Source organism: Nanorana parkeri, unplaced genomic scaffold (assembly GCF_000935625.1).
Source record: "Nanorana parkeri isolate BGI_ZX_2015 unplaced genomic scaffold, ASM93562v1 scaffold1030, whole genome shotgun sequence".
NCBI lineage: Eukaryota > Metazoa > Chordata > Amphibia > Anura > Dicroglossidae > Nanorana > Nanorana parkeri.
In genome coordinates, this window is record NW_017307298.1 from 581,065 (window position 1) to 601,557 (window position 20,493).

Consider the following 20,493-nt stretch of genomic DNA (forward strand, 5'->3'; position numbering starts at 1 on the left):
TAAGGTAGGTGTATTACTAGTAGTCGTGAAGTGTGCTTAATCATACAAAGCTAAAACCCTTGCCCAAAAGGCCTTTATCAAGGGACAAGACCACCATATGTGTAAGTATGTAACTTCCGATATTTGGCATCTCCAGCATATCTGTGAGACTGAGTGAAACATGTGATGAAGCCGTACTGGAGTGTAGTACCATCTGGAAAAATTGCATTCCTGCAGTTTACATGACATTGACAGCTTATGCGTAATCACAAAGACCTTATCCCAGTTTGCTGGAATCATAGCAGAATCTACATCCCTAGTCCATACCCGAGTGTAAGAAGGTAGTGCCGTGGAGTGATAAGAAAGAAAGGTCTGATACAAACAAGAGATACTGTGAGTCAGGGGAGTGGAGGCAGTGCATAATAACTCAAAAGGTGTAAAATTCCAGAAGATGTCAGGATCAGAGTGCATTGAACAATAATAACTAGATAGCTAAGTATATGAAAGCCATGCCTTACCATCCAAGGAACGGCTAGACAAAATATTTGCCAGGGGAAGCAGTGAATCACCCTGTAAAACGTGCCTCAGTTGGGGCCAAAATTGTCCCAACCCAAAAAGGAAGGAGCATACAGTCCTGGAGGAAATTGGGGATTATCCAATAAAGAGGTCAAGGGACTCGGTATAGAAGAAAGTTGTAGTAGTGATGAGCCGAACACCCCCGTGTTCGGTCCGTATTCGAACATTCGAACGGCTGAAAAGTTTGAATACGTACTCAAACTCAATGTAAGTCAAGAGAGGTTATATGCAAGTTATTGGCCATAAAAGGGGCATGGGGGGCTAGGTACTTCCCTTGGGGACATGAATCAATGCCAAAAAAAAAATAATACAGTTTTTAAAGGAGCAGTGATTTTAACATCACTTAAAGGGTGAAAAAAAATAATGAAAAATTCCTTCAAATATCATGCCTGGGGGGTCCCCTTAACCTGCCTGTGAAGTGGCGGATCTGTAGGATTTAAAGAACCTGCTGCAGCAAAGCTGAAATTTCTAAAAAAAAAAAATGACATCTCTTAAAGTGTACATCAATCAAGACTTCATCAGGGCCACTGAGTCTCTGACGCGCATCAAAGCAAGACAAGCAATGTGGTAACTATAGTGATGCAAGACGCTACCCAGACGGATCATTGTTGCAAAACCAATGTACTAATTACTGCCATTCCTGTATGCCATTATAATCTAAGTAGTGACACTTATAGGCTAGCAATTACCATTCTTATACCTAAAAGACAGCTTATGCCCTTACCGTAAATAGATACATAATAAATATCTAGCAATACAAAAGGTGCTTACTATGATAATATATACAAATTACAATACAAAGCCCACAGCTCCAAAAACATTCAACCACATATATCCATTAATATCAACCAACCAACATCATTTCAAGCTCCTTCCACACACCCACACAGTTTTTTTTCAAAACAACGGATTGTAGTCACGGTCTTTCAAACAAATTATTTTAATTCTAAGTAGCTGGCCCCTTGGTATATTATGAAGCCAAGAAGGATGATGGCAGCTGGTAACTGGCATGTAACCATTCCTATCCATTTCCTTAAGGAAGGATTTCATGAGGAGCTGACTATCTTCAACAAAATTAAAGGAGAACTATGGGGTCAGTGTTTTCCCCCATAGTTCTCCTTAGGGTAACGGGAGGACACAAACTAGCGTCCTCCCGTTACCCTAAGCTCAGTATACCGCGAGCTACAGCTCGTGGTATACTAAGACGCCGCAGCCGGAGCGGATCCCGACTTAGACGACGGGATCCGCCCAGCTACGTGAGTGACAGCTGGCTCTGCCTATCTAGAGGCAGAGCCAGCTGTACCCGCCCCCTCCCCCGTCCGTTCCGCCAGTCAGCGCTGGCAGATCGAAGCGGGGAGAGGGGAATCCAGCCCCTCCCCCTGTCACGGCAGAGAGCCGTGACAGGAACGAGAGGTGAGCTAACCCGGTATGTGTTCGCTCACCTCCCGATCTACTGAGCCGACCCGTGACAATCTCATTGTCACAGGTCGGCTAGAACTATGAGGTGAGTGAAAAGCACTCACCTCATAGTTCTCCTTTAAGATGTTTTAAGAATCGATCAATACTTTACCTATTCCTCTCCAAACCATATAATGTGATTGTCTTCTTCTCCTTACTACTATACATACCCGCCACTCCTGGAGACTACATAGCAAACAAGCAAGGGGATAATCACCACTGCAAAAAACAGAGGTGAGAGGACAACACTGCTGTATCCCACAATACAAATTAAGAGTAAAGAATTGCAGCCCATTTAATCGGACATTAATCAGGGTGAATAATTGTGGTTATAACTTTATTCAGCCTATCGGCAAGGACTGGAGCAATGAAATAGGATGATACGAGACACAAAGGAGCAGGCCTTTGTCTTTTTTAGTTACCACTGCTATTGTAGCCCCATACATTAAAGCAGGCAATTGAGAGGAAATGCCTCATTAAATGTTTGTAGCAGGGTAAGAAGAAGAATATCCCCATTTTGCTTTTAAATCTCAATAGGAAGGCTGTCTCATCTAGACTGCTTCTCTAATGATTATACAAATTATGAAATAGGTCTGTTTGGCAGCATGGGAGCAGGAATTATAATTTACTAGGGCAGATATATGCAGGGTGATGTCTTGCAGGGATTTACTTTTACGTTTCAGTTGCTCATGTGCACTGTTCTGTCTTTTGTGACTTCTCGTGTCATCTGTTGGTCAAGGTTGCAGCTGCTGGGACTTAATTCTGTGTGTAGTTAAGGAAGTGAGTGTATCCAGTGGGATGAAAGTGAGCTGGTGCCTGACAGGTTGTGGATCCACTAACTAACATTTATGATTTATTGCTTATGCTTTTTTGCTTGGTCATTGTAAATCATAGGCTTATGTGGGATGTTAATGTACTTCTCTTCCTTTTGAAATTCCTCTTCCTTTAACATATCTAATAATCTAACAATAGTGGGCTGAGAAAACATGTCATAAGTCACTTTCATCTTACACTCCACCCCCAACAGCAGACAGCTAGAGTTCTCTTAAAACTCCAATGTCCTAGATTCTATTCTTCCTCTTACTCTTTGAGATCCCATTACTTTTACAATATGGCTTCCAGGATCATTCAACTACTATTTCAAAATTATCTTATTGACGTTCGAAGGATTGCAACTCACTTTGAAAGTTTTCACCTCTTTAGCATACACACACTCAAAGTACACATAGATCATCTATTCACTTCTGCTACATTGTAGCCTGTAATAAAAGCATCTAAAATCAAAGGCTTACCCTTTCAGGCCACTGAATAGCTACAAAGAAGAAATATGACCTATGAAATAAGCCCATAGGTTCTCTACCTAACAGTACAATGAAATGCAGTAGCAGTAAAATTTTGGAAGACCTATGCTTACTTTGTAAAAGATTATGTCTGGGAGGACACACCACACTTAACATTATGGTAGTGGTTTAAGGTGATCATAGTGGGTTCTTTAATCCCCATTAATTTACAGTTGTATAGAGAAAGTGTAAAACATCACTTTGGAAAGAATAAAGAACATGTTATAACAGAGTTAAATTTATCCTAGACTACAAAAGTAAAAACAAAAATCACTGGTAACAAAGCTAACTCCATAGGCTTAATAATAAAAACAGGATTTTTTTTGCTTGCCAGACTAACATGCCAGGATCAAGAGTGGGCAAAGGTAACACATGTGCTCCCAAATGTTAACATTTAAAAATTTAATTTCCATCCTCTATCTAAATATTTGCAAATAGCTCTAAAACAGATGCATTACATATGAACATTCAATACTGTGCAATAATACACTTAAAAGCAACTTTTCTTTCAAATGGTAATCAGAGTTCTTTTATTTGGATATAAAACTCAATGATGTTGTTTTACTAATGGAGTAGACCAGGGACATGTGGTTAGAGGAGGCAGGTGAGGCAGAGCCTCACCTAGTATTATGGAGGAAAAAGCTGTCAACTTCAAGTCTGGAGCTGACAGCTTTTTCTCCATTCAGAGTGTGACGACATGGTGATGAGTTTATAAGTTAAATGTGTATTGGTGTTGAGTTATGTTTGAGTGTGTTATGCTGTGTGACCTGGTTATGGAAAGACTATCAGCACCATCCCTCGTTATCTCCCATTGTACTCTGAGGGCGCTCAGAACAATGACATTCTGGCCAGGCTTCTGCTATGGCTGTCTGGAGTTTGTTAGCAGGTGGACACCTGTGGTGTTGAGCAGACCGATTGTCTGGGAGGGGAGGGTGGATGTGATGGGATTATATTCTGATTTGATCACTTGCTGTATAAAAGTTTGTGCAGTTGCTCAATAAAGCAGAGTTGGTTTACCCTACACTGAGTCCCGACCAGTGACTGGGGAAACTGGGAGCTAAGGATCTTCAGGTTGCAATATCTTTTCAGCAAGGAAGAGAGTAAAAGCATGAGGCAGGGGGGGGGAGGGAACAAGAGAGAGGGAGAGAGGAAAAATGGAGGCCATCAACCCCAGTAGAGGCAGACCCTCTTTCCCTCTCTCTTGTTCCCTCCCCCCCCCTGCCTCATGCTTTTACTCTCTCATCGTCTGAGCCGGGTGGAACGATTGGGACGCACACAGACTCCAAGGACAACCTCCCTCTCCATCTCCTGAAGAAGCGCTACTTAGTGCGAAACGTCGAGAAAATCAAGCTCCTCCATCACTTTTTCCCTATACCAATCATGTACTGTGCCAATGAATATTTCAATTATTATGTTTCTCAATCATGTTTCATTGTATAAGTCTCTGAATGTCATCCTTATATGAATGAACTTAATCAGTGTGGAGTGAGCTTATAGGGGAATCATGTTGTCAATTTTATTAATTCTATTCACTTTTTAATCAAATAAAATTATATTTTCTAAACAAATGTTTGGTTTGTAAGTTGTCAGTCGGCTGCCCAAAAAACCCCAACTTTTCAAAATTTTATGATATACCCTTTACAAAGTCAACTGAGCTTTAAAATAAAGTGAACGTGTGTTCATTTAAATAAAGTGAACATGTGTTCATTTCAATCATGTAATCATGCAAACAAAAATCTAGAGTTATTTAAATAATTTCCCCTAAAATTGGTATTCAAACTTGGCACAGATTCAGCTTATTTACTAAGCTCTGGCATCTCCAGTCCATATTCCTTTAGCAAACTAGCATCATAATGTCTATGGGGCTAATTTACTAAAGACAAATAGGCTGTTCACTTTGCAAGGAAATTTGCAATATCTACTAGAATAGTAGTTCCCAGAAAAATCTTTGTATTAATAAATGAACATGTGAAGTCTTAAATGAACTTAGATGTAACAGATAAATCCTAAAAAACTTCAAAAAAGTTCCTACCTTCTGCACTCTGCTCTTTCTTCCCTGCTGCTGCTTTCCAGACACTATTGCCAGCAGTAACTTAAAAAAACCTAAACCCTTAGTTAACCATAATAAGCCCTAATTAGCTTGTATCTCTTTTTCTGTCCTTATATTTAACTTTTATGTTTTTGTTGTTTTTTTATCTCTAGTTTTATTTTACCATTAATATTTTTTTGTTTTTATTGCTTTTGTTAGTTAGTATGTTCAGTGTTGCATTAAAAAAATCCCCAAAACTGTGAAAAAGCACCTTTATTTCATTAAGCAACTTGTACCAAAAACATAATCTTAATGCCATTATAAATGGGATAAGTTATGGAAAAAATGTAAACTATCCTTATTTATCATAAGTTATGCCAAAGTTACTACCAACCTAATAGGCCTATCGTGGAAATGTAAATATTGATCTGGTCTACTGGTAATGGAAAAAAAATATATATGTTTGGTAAGCCAAAATATTTTGAAAACATCCAGCTTCTTTGGGTCAACTTAATTCAAAACTAACCTATAAAAAATTCTTAGAGAGTTTCATATACGTGGAGGCCATAGACTTTTCTTACCACTTTTTTTCTCTTTTCTGAAGAACCGAGAAAACTGACTAAAACAATCTATCTATTAATCACTTTTGTTAAAATTGAATTGAAAATTGCATAGTTAAATACTTAATAAGATTGAAAAAAGACTAATGTCCATCAAATTCAACCTCTCACAAACTCTTGCAGCTTGGTCTAAAGGAAAAAAATACAACTGCAGAACATAGTGTTTTTATTTATTTTATATATTTATTGTGGTATGGCATTGCTCAGGCAGCAAATTAAGTCTGTGCAGGATTTAAACATAAACTCTGGAATCTAGCTGGCTAAAAATTTGACAGGGAGGGAGAAGCACAACTCTGACTGGATGTTGAGACCTGAGGAGAGCCAATAAGAATACAGGCTGGGCATGAGTGACTTCATTAGCCCTGATGGTCAAGGCCCTGATACTATTAGTAAAACCCAGAAGTAAGCACAGCCTTATGACATAAAGACATTGTGGTTACGGATTAAGGGAGGTAAGTAATGGTGACAACTTGTTGTTGACACAAGCAAAGATGCCCTTTGTTTGCAGCACATCACTGTATACTTGTGTGATACAATAGTGTGCACCAAAGCACAACATATTTGGCACATGCCAACTCCTTTAGCTAATTATCCCAGCTTTCTATCACAATGGTCACAGAAATATCATATTTTTAAAATCAATTATAGTAATGAGCAGTGATTTGTAAGTTCTGCTTTGACATAAAGGTAAACAATAAAAAAAAAAATAATTTCAATCAAGAGAATCCACACTTATGCTACTAATAAATCTCAATGTACTTGTTCCATAATCATCCCTTTTGTATCAAGAAATGTGTCTGTTAAAGCAGGAATCACTAATTTAAAGACTGTTAACATGCTGCAGTTTTTAATAATGGGTTATGTCTAACAAGACAAAAAGACATTAGTGTGCTCAATATTCTGTTAGTGTAGGTTTCAGTTTGATCATATCTAGATTTGTCAAATCAAAAAGGTTTTCCAAGCACACTCATGGCTTAAGGGCCTACATTGCTTTAATTAGCTTGAGTTCTAAAGATTTGTAAGGCTCATTTTTCTTCCTCTTTATTCTTAAAATGCTGATTGATTTCAGAGCACATATCCTGTTGGAAATGTAATGGCTTAATGACCTGCAGAAAAGCAGAGCTGGATACTTGTAAAGGGCATCAATATGCAAGTGTGTAGCCAACAATGTAGGTCTTTAGTTTTCAATTTCGGAACACATTTTTTAAAACTGTGTAAGCAATATTGGAAGCCTTCTAGTGATTTAAACAAAAAAAATCAAGAAGACAAGTAATTAATACTAAAAAGCCAACTACGCCAAACAAACGCAACTCGAGCTAACTCATTATAAGCAGTTAAAACAACAGGTTTTTTTCCATTTAGAAATAAAGTGTAAATCATATGAACAAAAAATGCCAATTGCAAGCATTTCAGCAGTGTTTTAGTTTGTCCCAGCTACCGTAACTGCCACTTTTACTGCACAGCTTGATTTGCATGCAATTTGTATACTAAACCTTCTCATCACATCACATCGTCACTACAGGCAGTGGTTCTTTAATGTGAATCTTCCCTTCCTAAATGATTCTAACCTAATAACAGTGCTGATATGCAGAGAGTAATTCTGTTATTCTTCAAATCAAGTCATGGGGAGCCATTAGTTCATTGTGCATGGAACCTTGATCTCTGCTCAAGTCTAACCTAAGCCACCCCCTTCACATCACTTAGTCTAACCATTTTTCATTCAATTGTAATATACAAGCAATAGAGATTCTGGCATTTGACTGTATTATGACAAGGCTGTGGAACTAAATAATTCTGATAATCACCTTTGCTCTAGCCGTGCAACATCCATAAGCTCCCTCACCAGGTGTTGAAAACATCTCCCTGGCTTCTTTTTCGGTTCAAGGTTTACAGCCATTTAGATTAGCTGGTGCAGCATGCACACAGGAGTTCATTCATCCTGGTACTGAGGAATGAGTAGAATGTTCTTTGAGCTGCACATTTGCAGCTCATTGTGCACATTCTAAAACATTTTTAAAGAAGTAGAGAAGCCTTTCTTGCAGAAGTATGCCTCCTCTGCAAAAACCCCTTCCTGCTTGCAAGCTTTTATATTCAAAGCAATGTTGCACTGTAACACTTGGAGGGGGGCAAGAAAAGAAGTTAGAATAAAAGGGGCTTCACCAACTTTCGTTTTTGATATTGTGATCTAAATTTTTTCTCTGACCGAGTGAAAATTGATGAATCAATGTGGTTTTTGTCCATCAAAAATCTCAGCAAGAACAAAGCACATGTACAAAAGAAAATTATTTCCATTCTTCATCAAAAACTGGTTGGTTAGTATGGCTAACAAACAATTTCCAAAATCAACATTTGTCTATGCTTGATGGGATATTCTAGCTATAATCGAACAAGCATTCATGGCAGAAATGAAAATTTCCAACTGAAAATCTACTAGTGTATGGCCACCGTAAGACGTGTTTACAATGACCACAAGGTGCTGCAATGTTAGTACTATTGTTACCTTAAAAAAACATTCAGTCATGGCAGTTTCACATTGAAAAAACTCAGTGAACCAAAGCCGAGATGTCACTCTTCACCTGCTGCCTAATCTACAACAACTGAACAATTTTAGAACCCTGCAGCAAAACTATGACACCCCCATAATGACCTATAAGTGTAAAATTAAAGCATGGTAAACAGCGAGAAGATTTCAAAAACTTTAGAAGCTGCTTGCTGAACTAACTATAGTAAATATTGTGTCTTAAACATTAGCAGAGTTATTCACAAAAGGGTGAAGAGTTTGAAGAAGTGAACAATCTAGGACAACATAGCTAAACTGGAAAGCTATTTTGGCCTAGATTGTTCACTTCTCCTGCCTGCTCCAAATTCTTCACCCTTTTGTGAATAGCCCTGTATATATTGTAAACATCAAGGAGAAACATGCATTGTAATTGATTTAATTAGCATTTAAAATAGCTTAAAAACCTTTTGACTTTAATATCTCTTTAACCCTTTCGCCGCCAAGCCCTCTGGAATGCTTTACACCTCAGCTGGCCACAGCATTTTTGCAATTTTTCCCATTGTCTTGGTTTTCTATTGCTGCATTGAAGATGTTTGTAGGAGATACCCCCACTCTCCATTCTGTCATTTCCATACTTACAAACAGTGATGAGCCGAACACCCCCGTGTTCGGTTCGAATATGAACTTTCGAACATGGCAAAAGTTTGTATTCAAACTCAAACTCAATGCAAGTCTATGGGGGTAGAACATTGAAAATCAAATGTCCCCATTTTGAAGCCTTATATGCAATTTATTGGCCATAAAAAGTGTATGGGGATCCGGCCAGGTACTGCCCTGGGGGACAGGAATCAATGGGGGAAAAAAACTTTTTTAAAATACCGTTTTTAAAGGAGCAGTGATTTTAACATTGTTTAAAAGGTAACAATAAAAATGAAAAATTAATTTAAATATTGTGTCTGGGGGGTCCCCTTAACCTGCCTCTAAAGTGGTGCATTTGTACGATGTAGAGAACCTGCTACAGCGAAACTGACATTTCTAAAGAAAAACAAAATGACTTTAAAGCGTACACTCCTCAGTACCAGACTGAATGTACTCCCAAACAAAACCAAACCCTTACAGTCTGGTAGGAATATTTAGGAGAGACCCTGTGTAAAAAAAAAAAGTGTGTGGGGATCCCCCTCAAAGCCATACCAGGCCCTTAAGGTCTGGTAGGAATTTTAAGGATGAACCCCACTCCCCAAAATGGGGGAGGGCCTGGGGTCCCCCTTAAAATTCCATACCAGACCTGTGATCCGAGAATAGGCCTGGCAGAGCCGGAAAGGGGGGGGGGGGGGGGCAGGCGCCCCCCCCCCTTCCTTACATACTAGGCCACATGCCCTCATCATTAGGAGGGTGCTTTTCCAGGAACATCCCTGGAAAAGCACCTTGTTCCCATGCCGATGGGGACAAGGGCCTCTTCCCAGATATACACATAGTGTAGCCACCTTGCCCTAAGCTGGGTGACTCCTTAAATTTAGTTCTGCTGGACTGTATCCAGTCTAGCTGATTTGATAGTCTGTTCTCATTTGGCTTTCCCTAAGGGCCAGTTTGCACCAATTACAGGCCACTTTGCTCCAAAGTACAAAATGCTGCATTTTTTAGCGTTTGCACTGGACCGGAATGCAGGCAATTTTTGCCATACATCTGATCGCACTGCAGGCGGGGGGCATGGCTGTGGTGCCATTGACTTTAATGCACCACCACACCCCCTCCCACCCCAGAACGAAGGGGAGAGATGCGTTCCAACAGCTACTGCTGCTGTAATTGCTGTGAACTGGCCCTTAGTATTCTGTTACTTATTGCATTTGTTCTCTGCTTGGTGTAACCTTTGCACAAAGCAGAGCAACCAATAGTGGAATGGTATGGATATCTGTGTCTCTCCAGCCAATTACTAGGAGGTTCATGGCCAGTGGTGCATGCTGGGGGAGGACATAACTATCTAGGTCTGACTATGTGAGAGTCTCTTTTTCTACCCAGGGGCTCGTTTCTGGGGGAGGGTGCATGAAGTGGGAGCGGTCTGACCAGGCCTGAAGCCTGCAGATGGTCAGGCATGGACCCAGTCAGGATCTGAAATTATTCCTGGGATGGAGAGCCAGAGGCAGACTTCATCTGCTGGAGGTTAAGAGAAGTCAGGATAGGATTCGACCTCAGCGAGAAGCCTGGTGTCTCACCCAGGGAGATCTCAAACATGTCTGATGATCAAGTAAGGATCACCACATTTTCAGTTTAATGGCCCTTTACACTGTGAAGCTGGAAAGTAGTTGGTGAGCCTAGAGTGCTGTGTTGTGTGATGTGATGTCTGCAGCCCTAACCCGCTGTCCCTATTTTTTTCAATCATGTAATAAAGCATTTGAAAATTCTTAAAGTGACTGGCACCCAATGTTGCTCTCACATCCCACATACCGGCTAAGGACTCATTCCTGAGGCGGAATGTCATCTCCCCTGCCCCCTGAAGTCAGGGGGTGCTACAATAGTATGCCAAATCCCCCTTTCTGCACACAGCTCCTGAGGCAATAATTATAAACATGAAACTGTAAGAAACTAGGGATTCCAGTGCAGCTCTTTCCCTTTCCACTTTCTTTCCTTTGTTAAATAACTCATGAATATAGTTACAGTTTAGGGAGTAAAGTCCCTCACATCTTCAGCCAGCTATATTTAAAAATGCACTAATATTATTTCCATAATTTGAGATAATATTAAATATAAATCTAATGGGGGTATAATATAAGATTAGGTCACTGCAGACTGCAAATGTCTGGATAGTTTACACATGTATTACCTTTTCTAAAATCTTCTTCATAAGCCTGAGCTGGTTTTTAGTTAAGCTAGAACAACCAATACCTGGATTAACCCATAGAGATATATTTAATAAAGACAGATAGATTAAAGGAGCATACAAAACTAAGTCAGTTTAATCCGTAAATACAGGGAAAGCTTGGAAACTTCAAGCAAGTGACCCCAATGGTGAAACTCACCAATGGCAATATGATGATAGCATTAGCCATTAATTTGTATTGCCCTTATTAACATTTGGATTATTAATACTTCACTAGCTTCAAAGAAAACAACGTTTTTGTCCATATGTCATAGAAAAAGAAGAAACAAAGGAACATTTCCCGCTTCTCTAATGCAAAGGTGCTCTAGATCATGCAATTATAAATAATGAGGTCCCAGTGCCTGACACAGGCTGCTGATTTTGTTTGATTTTTTTTGGTAAAATACCAAATTAAGACAGTATTACAAAGCTTGAGTTGATCACTGGACACCTCTGAGTACAAGAATGAACAATTCACCTTAAAAAAAATGAAACGGTCAGTTAAACCATAAAGTAAAAATGTCAACATTAAACTGAAAACAATTCAACAATTACTTTGAATTGCAAACATTTAGTTCATATTTCCACATGTTGATAAATGTATTATTCATTTATAAAGACCACAAAATAAATAAATATTGCTCTGTATTCTAAAATGCTGTTTCTCCAAAATGATTTTTTGGGCGTTTGTTAAAAGGTGAAGCTCTGCTGACTTTTATTATCCAGTTAAGTGAAAACAGAAACACTGCTTTGTTTTTTTTTTCTTTGCATGTGTTTGGGTATTTTTAGCAAGGTACATTTCCCCAACATTCAATAAGCAAAGGAAAATGTCCCTTGGAAAGTGAACAGCCAGGGGGCGCATGCGCGCGGCGTGTATGGAGGACGCTCCGTAATCGCGCTCCGCACCCCGCCGGGACTTCACCCTCTATAGCCCCACGAACAACCACCGTACCGCAGCACATACAACTCCCGAGTGTCCCCACTACCTCCGGGAACTCAGACATGGCAGGCACCGGCTCCACGACGCGGCTACGCTGCCGCTCCATCAAGGATCCGCAGCCACATTCAGCCACCAAGATGGCGCCCGGAGAGCCTCCACGCAGGACCCAAAGGCAGCCCTCTCAGCCAGTGATGCAGCAGATGGGGATAGCAGGCACAGCTCTCCCTCCCCAGAACGTCCTTCTGCCTCACAAGATCCCCTACTCCGTCGAATTGACAGAATGCTTCAGAAGGCCCTGCAGCACACCTCTAAGCAAATCACTGACAAGGTGACCAGGGAGATTAGGGAGCTGGGCCAGCGCACAGCAGAGCTGGAGGCCCGCATGGAGACCTGTAGTAGCGGGTGTGGACCACCATGACCGGGAGCTAGAGCAACTTCGGGATGACAACCTGGATCTGACATCTAAACTGGAAGATCTGGCAAACAGGTCCCGCAGATCTAATCTGCGCATCCGGGGCATTCCAGAGTCTGTCCTTGACCTCCAGGCCACCGTTACTGCACTACTACAGGAATTGACGCCAGCAATAACCGTGGAACGCCTGGAATTTCAGAGGATCCACAGGGCCCTCACACGGCAGCGGAATGACGCCCCCCCCCCGAGACATTGTGGTGAGATTCCTGTACTTCCGCTCCAAGGAAGCTATCCTCCAAGCGGCCCGCAAATCCTCCACCCTTGCATTCCAGGGCTACGACTATCAAATCTTCGCTGACCTCTCTCCATCTACCATCGCGAAGCAAAGGGCGATGAAACCGGCCCTGTCTGTACTCCAGCGCCACAGTGTGATGTACCGGTGGGGATTTCCGTTTCGCCTGCTGTTCACCTATCAAGGTCGCCAATTTCATTGCAATACCCTCCCCGAAGCGATGTCCTTGTTGGAGGACATTGACCTGTCAGCTGACCCCGCCGCCGGCCCGCATTCTTCCCTGGGGCAACGATTGATCTCGACCCACTTATCACCCTCCTCGGCTCTGGCATTTCCGCCTGGCCGCATGCCTCCTCTTCGGAACACCTCCACTTCGCACGGATGATGGCCCCCGGGGACCCCTGATCTTTTTCTAACTTGAGTCCTCCAGACTCACGACCCTCAGGTCCCTCCATCGTGCCTTGGTCCATGGCTGCTGGTTTACCCATTTTTCTTTTCAGTGACTGGTGCACCTCAGCAACGGCCGGTTGCCTTGTTATTTGGTTTAAGCTTAAATGGTTCCACGGTTGTCATTGTTGTTTTGCCATGTTAAGACGTACACGTGGTACAGGTTTATGTTGTAGCTATTTTATCATGCCTCTGGTGGTCCCCCCGGCTTGCCCCTGGGCTCCCTGCAGAGTCCAGTAGAGGTCTGGGCGGACCGGGGTGACCACTTCCTGCATTACCCGGGCCCCACTGGCAATGTTTAAGAATTTTCATGATGCTACCATGGGCCCTTATCTGTTATTTGAATATCATATTATGGTCAATGTGTGGTGTGATACTTCCGCTCTCTAGTCCCGGCAGGGCGGTCACTGCCCCCCCCCTTGCCACCTAGATGGCCGGCTACTGCCGTCCTAGTGGTTATGGTTCTGCCTGGGGGTGGTGGGTGTTAACGATTCATTCGCCCACCGCTCCCAGTCAGAGTAATGTTTTGCTTTTATTCCTGTCTTTCTCTCTCTTCTCTCCCTCCTTACTCCCCCTCCTCTTCTCCCCTCGCACCCTCCTCTCTGCGGGCTTGGTTCAGCTACTGCACTTCCTGAGGCGACATGCACACATTCTAGCAGTCACCCAAACGTGACAATGCCCCCACTAACGTTCTTATCCCTTAATGTTAAGGGCTTTAACTCTCCAAATAAAAGGACAAGGGCTTTTCGTCAATTTTGCTCCTCTAAATACGATCTTGTTTGTTTACAGGAAACCCACTTCTCCCAATCCTCGGAACCGAAGTACTTCCACCACCACTTCCCAACGACCTTCACGGCCAGTGCAGCGACAAAGCATCGTGGAATCCTTATTGGCTCCATCGGCGTACCTGCTTCGACAGTCATAAGGTAATTTGGGATCCCTCAGGCAGATATCTCTTAGTACAGGGACTACTCCAGGACCAAGAGATAACACTAGTTTCCTACTATGCTCCCAACACACGACAGGTCCGCTTCCTGACCCATCTATTGAAGGTGGTGGACTCACATGCCAAGGGGACAGTGATTGTCTGCGGGGACTCGAACCTCACCCTCTTCCCGAGCGTGGATCGGTCTAGCACACATATCCCCCCTCCCCCCTCTTCTGGAGCGTTCCGCTCCCTCATTTCTCACCACGGTCTCTTAGATGGCTGGCGAGAGGTCAACCCCTGCACCAAAGACTATACTTTTTACTCTCACCCCCATAAAACATTCTCCAGAATTGACCACATATTTCTCTGCCCAGCTCTTGTACCTAACATACGGCAATCCATCATTACTCCCTTCCCCTGGACCGACCACAGTGGAGTGACATTGCAGCTTACGGCCTTGTGGGACTCTCCTACTAATAGAGCATGGCTCCTGAATGATCTCCTACTGAACAACGAAATCACAGGTCAAGCGATCCAATCAACATTAGCTGACTATATCTCCCTGAACTCAACTCCCGATGTATCCCCTTGACGGTGTGGGAGGCCCATAAGGCAGTGATGCGAGGCCGCTGTATCCAGCTGGCCTCCGCCCAAAAACGGGAGTGGCAGCGCCGACTCCGCGACCTAGAACTGGATTTCCAGACAGCCACGGCAACCTTCCAAACCCGGCCCACCCAGGCCAACAGGATATGGCTAGACGCGGTGACCCGCGAGCTTAACTTGATTCTTTCAAGCCAGGCTGACCGCAGTCTGCGATACAGATCCCACAAATTTTATCTTAAAGGTAACAAGCAGGACTCACTATTGGCGCGTCGCCTGTGAAACACTGACCTCACATATAAACCCTTACGCATCCACAACAGGACGGGCGTTATGACGAGCGACCCCTCGAAAATAACAACTACATTTGAGCGCCACTTGGCATCCCTATACTCTGCACCGGACCCCACCCACACATCCGTTTATGCTAATTTCTTAGCTAATATTCCACTACCCACGATATCCCAATCATTCCGAGCCTCTTTAGAGGAACCAATCACGCTACCTGAACGTATGTGGGCAATTAAATGGCTGAAAACGAACAAAAAACCAGGCCCTGACGGTTTCACACCCCTTTACTATAAAAAATATTCTGAACTGCTCGCCCCTCTGTTACTGATAGCGATTAATTCTATTCGGTCGGGAGGGGGCTTCCGTCCGGAATCCCTTTCGGCCTCCATATGCATGATCCCTAAGCCTGACTCTGACGCCACTAATTGTACCAACTTTCGCCCTATATCCCTTCTAAACGTGGATATCAAACTCCTATTGAAAATCTTGGTGGCGCACCTTAATAAAGACATCAATACAATTATACATGGTGACCAGGTGGGCTTCATGCCACATAGACAGGTGGGTGATGGGGTCCGTCGTGCCTGCCTCCTACTTGACGCAGCCAAGCGACGAAACATACCCATGATGCTCCTCTCTTTAGATATAAAAAAGGCGTTTGACTCTTTGTCCTGGAACTTCCTCTTTAGCACCCTCCATAAATGGGGCTTTGGTCCCACGTTCCTAACGTGGGTCCGATCATTATACTCTAACCCCAGTGCATTAGTCAAGTACGCCGGCCATCGCTCAGCCTCTTTCCCTATCTTTCGTGGTACGCGTCAGGGGCGTCCCCTATCCCCCTTACTTTTTGCCCTTGCTATTGAACCTCTGGCCCAGCTCATCCGTGACCACCCGGATATTAGGCATCCCTATTGCAGGACACCAACACAAGCTTAGCCTTTTCGCGGGTGACATCCTCCTATTTATCTCTAACCCAACTACCTCCTTACCGAGCCTGCTTACCCTTTTAGACCGCTTTGGCGTAATCTCTGGCCTCCTGATCAACCCCCACAAATCCAAAGCCTTAAATGTGTCCCTTCCTGACTGCTTGGTTGACACTCTCCGAGCATCCCTACCCTTTTCCTGGGAATCGCACTCCCTCTGCTATTTGGGAATTCGCCTCACCCCCTCCCTTGAATCACTATATGCAGCAAATTACCCCCCTCTATTCTCCCACCTCTCTCAACTACTGCACTCCTGGTCACGGTACTCTATTTCCTGGTTAGGAAGAATTTCAGCCGTCAAAATGACTTACCTACCTAAATTACTATACCTGTTCAGAGTGCTCCCTGTCCCAATCCCGACATATAGATTCCGGATATTGCAGCATCAGCTCTTCCACTTTATCTGGCACAATACACGCCCCGGATCTCACGGCAAACACTTTATTCTCCTAAACTTAGGGGTGGTTTAGGGGGTCCCGCATATATTCAATTATTATGTGGCGGCCCAAATTGCTCCTCTGACTAGGTACCACGCCACCCTTGATCCCCCACTCTGGGTATCATTAGAGGCAGTCAATTGCGCTCCACTTGCTGTAGATAATCTTCTGTGGCTCCTACCTAAAGACCGAACAAACGTCATAAACCCAGTTACCGCCCACTCCCTGCGCGTATGGGATGCCCATAAATACTCGGCGCGACTACTGTCCCCTCATCGCCCGTTTCTGTCATTCGTGGGGAATCCCTCGTTTCCCCCGGGCTGCGAGTCCCCCGCGGCTTTTCACCACTGGAAGCAGAAAGGCGTCACTAGCATACACACCCTATACACTTCAATGGGTCCCAAGTCGTTTCAGCAACTGCAATCTTCTTATCAACTCCCAGCCACCAAACTTTTTCGATACCTCCAGGTCAGACACTTTTTATCCTCCCAAGTCCCCACATTCCCTACTGGCCCCACGTTTACGATGACCAATACACCATACGCCACGATGACCAATACACCCCTGGACTAATTTCCTCCATATATGACTGTCTACTAGCCTACCTCACTACTAAACCACACACCTATATATCTGCCTGGGAGAGAGACCGCGGTTACCCCATTGATGAAGCTGACTGGCAAACTATATGGGAAATTACCAAATCTAGCTCCCGGAATGCGACCGCACTAGAGACCAACTACAAACTACTCTATCGCTGGTACCTTGTCCCAAGTCGTATGCGGGCATTCGTGCCAGGACATACGGGGGAGTGCTTCTGAGATTGTGGAGAAGTGGGGTCCTATATACACACCTGATGGTCCTGTCCGACAGCGCACGCCTTTTGGCACCGTGTACTGGACTTCTTGGCTAGCCTGATAGGTAAGACGCTACCGTTTGATCCGAAGGTCGTGTTACTTAACATTCCTCCAGAAAGCATAACTCATGCCCATCATAAATTTCTAGTGCATGGGCTTACGGCAGCTAAGCAATCAGTGGCGAAATCCTGGAAGTCCACTGTTATCCCCTTTGCTGAAGTAAAACGTAGACTCCACTGGACCTTCATTATCGAACTTATCACTGCCAGGCTAGAAGACAAAGTCGCTCGCTTTGAACAGACGTGGCAACCATGGATGCAATACCTCCAGTCACAGTCATTTGACAGTAGTCTGCTACCACTTTAAAAACTATGCTTCAACAATGAAAATCCTCCATGCATGCCCAGGACTGAACCGACCCAGTAAGCCTTCTCTCCTCCCCTCTCCCTTCCCACCCCAGTCCTCCCTTTTCTCTCTCCTTTCTTTCTCTTTATCTGTCTCTCTCCAACTGCCCTTCTTGGGCGCGATATTTCACGGTTGACATTTGCAGTGGTTTAGTACGCTCTCTCACAGCACAATTGCCAGTCCTGTTCTGCAGTGCCTTACGTGGGAACAACTCCCCCTATTTAAACCTATATGTTTGCCGGGCCCCTCAGTATTCGGGTGGACCCTATCACTACCTCGAACATCTCGACGGGCGAACCCACTACACCAGCGATAATTGTCATTTTGTTTAACTCTAGAGCTGTGCCCCCCCCAATATATTCTGTACTCCCCTGCATCACGTGCTGTACGCTGTAATCACATGTAGCCACTGTCATAGCAAAAATGTCATGCTATGTTAAAATCAATAAAAATCTTTGATTGAAAAAGGAAAGTGAACAGCCAAACAAAAGCAAAGTAACCTGTCATATAGAGGTCAGTTAAGTGAGGGATGCAAAGACCTGCATATTGGAGAATGTCAGAACTTTTGATCTGATTAAAATATGTATTTTTTTTATGAAGAAATGTAAGGATCTAAAATCGAGGAGATTCCCTACTAATCTTCATAAACAAACTGGTTACCTGAGTTATTTATATGCGCTAACGTAAAGACGAACTAAAAACAATATTGGGCAAAAATACATTGTATTAACTATCAATGATCAAAATCAGTGCAAAACAATGATTAAAATATTATTGGTGATAAATTTGTGGCTGTTCAGTTTTGGTAATTTTACCCAAATGATAGCAAGTAGCTTTCATGCAGAAGGTCAACAGTTTTTTAATTGCTGTAGCTCTTAATCGCTTATACAATTCCAAATGGACTACTATGTGTTTCTTGCACCCAGAAAAAAATAGATAACATAGTTGTAGATATCATATTTCATGAAAACAAACAAGTCACTGTCAGTCTGGTGTTTAACCATATATAACTGTTCTAAAGCAGTTAGACCACTCATCTAAACAGAAGTAAGTTCCTGTGCTAACCAATACTACTAACCTTAGGTGGTCATTATACAGTGGTCACATAATTTATATATATTATCTACAAGTTAGACTGAATGTGGACCTGCTCAAATCATTTGGGAAGATAAAGAATGCATTATTATAATTTCCAGGTGTGCAGACCTAGCCTAATATATTTTTCTTTGGTGGTGGAAAAACACTGCAAAAAAATGATTCAAGAATGGTTTGAGGAACACAACGAGTTTGAGGTGTTGACTTGGCCTCCAAATTCTCCAGATGTTATTCCAATCGAGCATCTGTGGGATGTGCTGGAAAAACAAGTCCAGTCCATGGAGGCCCCATCTCGCAGCTTACAGTATTTATAAGATCAGCTAAAGATGGCTCGGGGCATACATTCAGCATACCTTCAGAGGTCTTGTGGAATCCATGCCTCAACATGTCAAGGCTGTTTTGGCGGCAAAAAGGAGACCTACTCAGTATTAAGTGGGTGGTTATGGCTGATCATTGTATATAATTAAACTGTATATAAAAATATTATTATATAAATATAAAAATTGTACACAAAGTTATTCATCTTTTCTAATTTCTTAACCTACATAGAAAGCAAACAATGATACACATACCTTAGTATGGGGACAGCCAATACAGGAGTTGATTTACTAAAGGCAAATGGGCCGTTCACTTTGCAAGGGAAAATGCACTTCCCTTAGCTTGGTGAATGACATTAAATTAACTTTGCAAAAAATACCCAATCATGTGCAAGATAAATTAAAAAAACAGTAGCTTTTTTGCACATTATTAGCTGATGGAAGTCAACAGAGATTCAACTTATTTACTAAACTAAAGGGAAACTTCCCCTGCAAAATGAACAGCCTTTTTCCTTTAGTAAATCAACCTCATAGACTTCATATTTTGTGTGCAGTTGTTTATACCTTGCTTTGGATGTAACTAATGTTTTTTTATGTATTGGTATATGGTCACTGACATCCAGGCTTTGATCTGATGAAAATAAAATACTCAGATACTGTGGGTCTTTCTCCTGCATGTTCTTTCTGAGTAGAATGGACTGTTGTATGTGGGATCTTGACAATCTGGCTAAATAATTTTTTGCCTCATTCAGTTCTGTATGACATGTTTCATATTCACCCTTGAGATCATGTTGTGATATCGCCATAACTTTATTGGTATTTTCAGAATCATTATTTTAGACTTCAATATTTCTAATTTTTAAGAGAGTTAATTATGGTATGTAACTTTCTTAAAACAGACTTTCTATGCAGATCCCTTTCCCTGTAATTTAGATCCAAAGGCAATCCTTGTTGTGTGGACCAACATCATGTTATTTGCATCTCACTACTAACTGCTGACTCAATGGAGTTATTACCATTGTAATGATACCTCTTTCTGTTTGAGAAAGTGGTCAACTTGATCTTATTGTCACTTGCTAAATGGGTTTTTGTCATTTATGTTCTGGCCATATTCAATACATTTTAATTACATG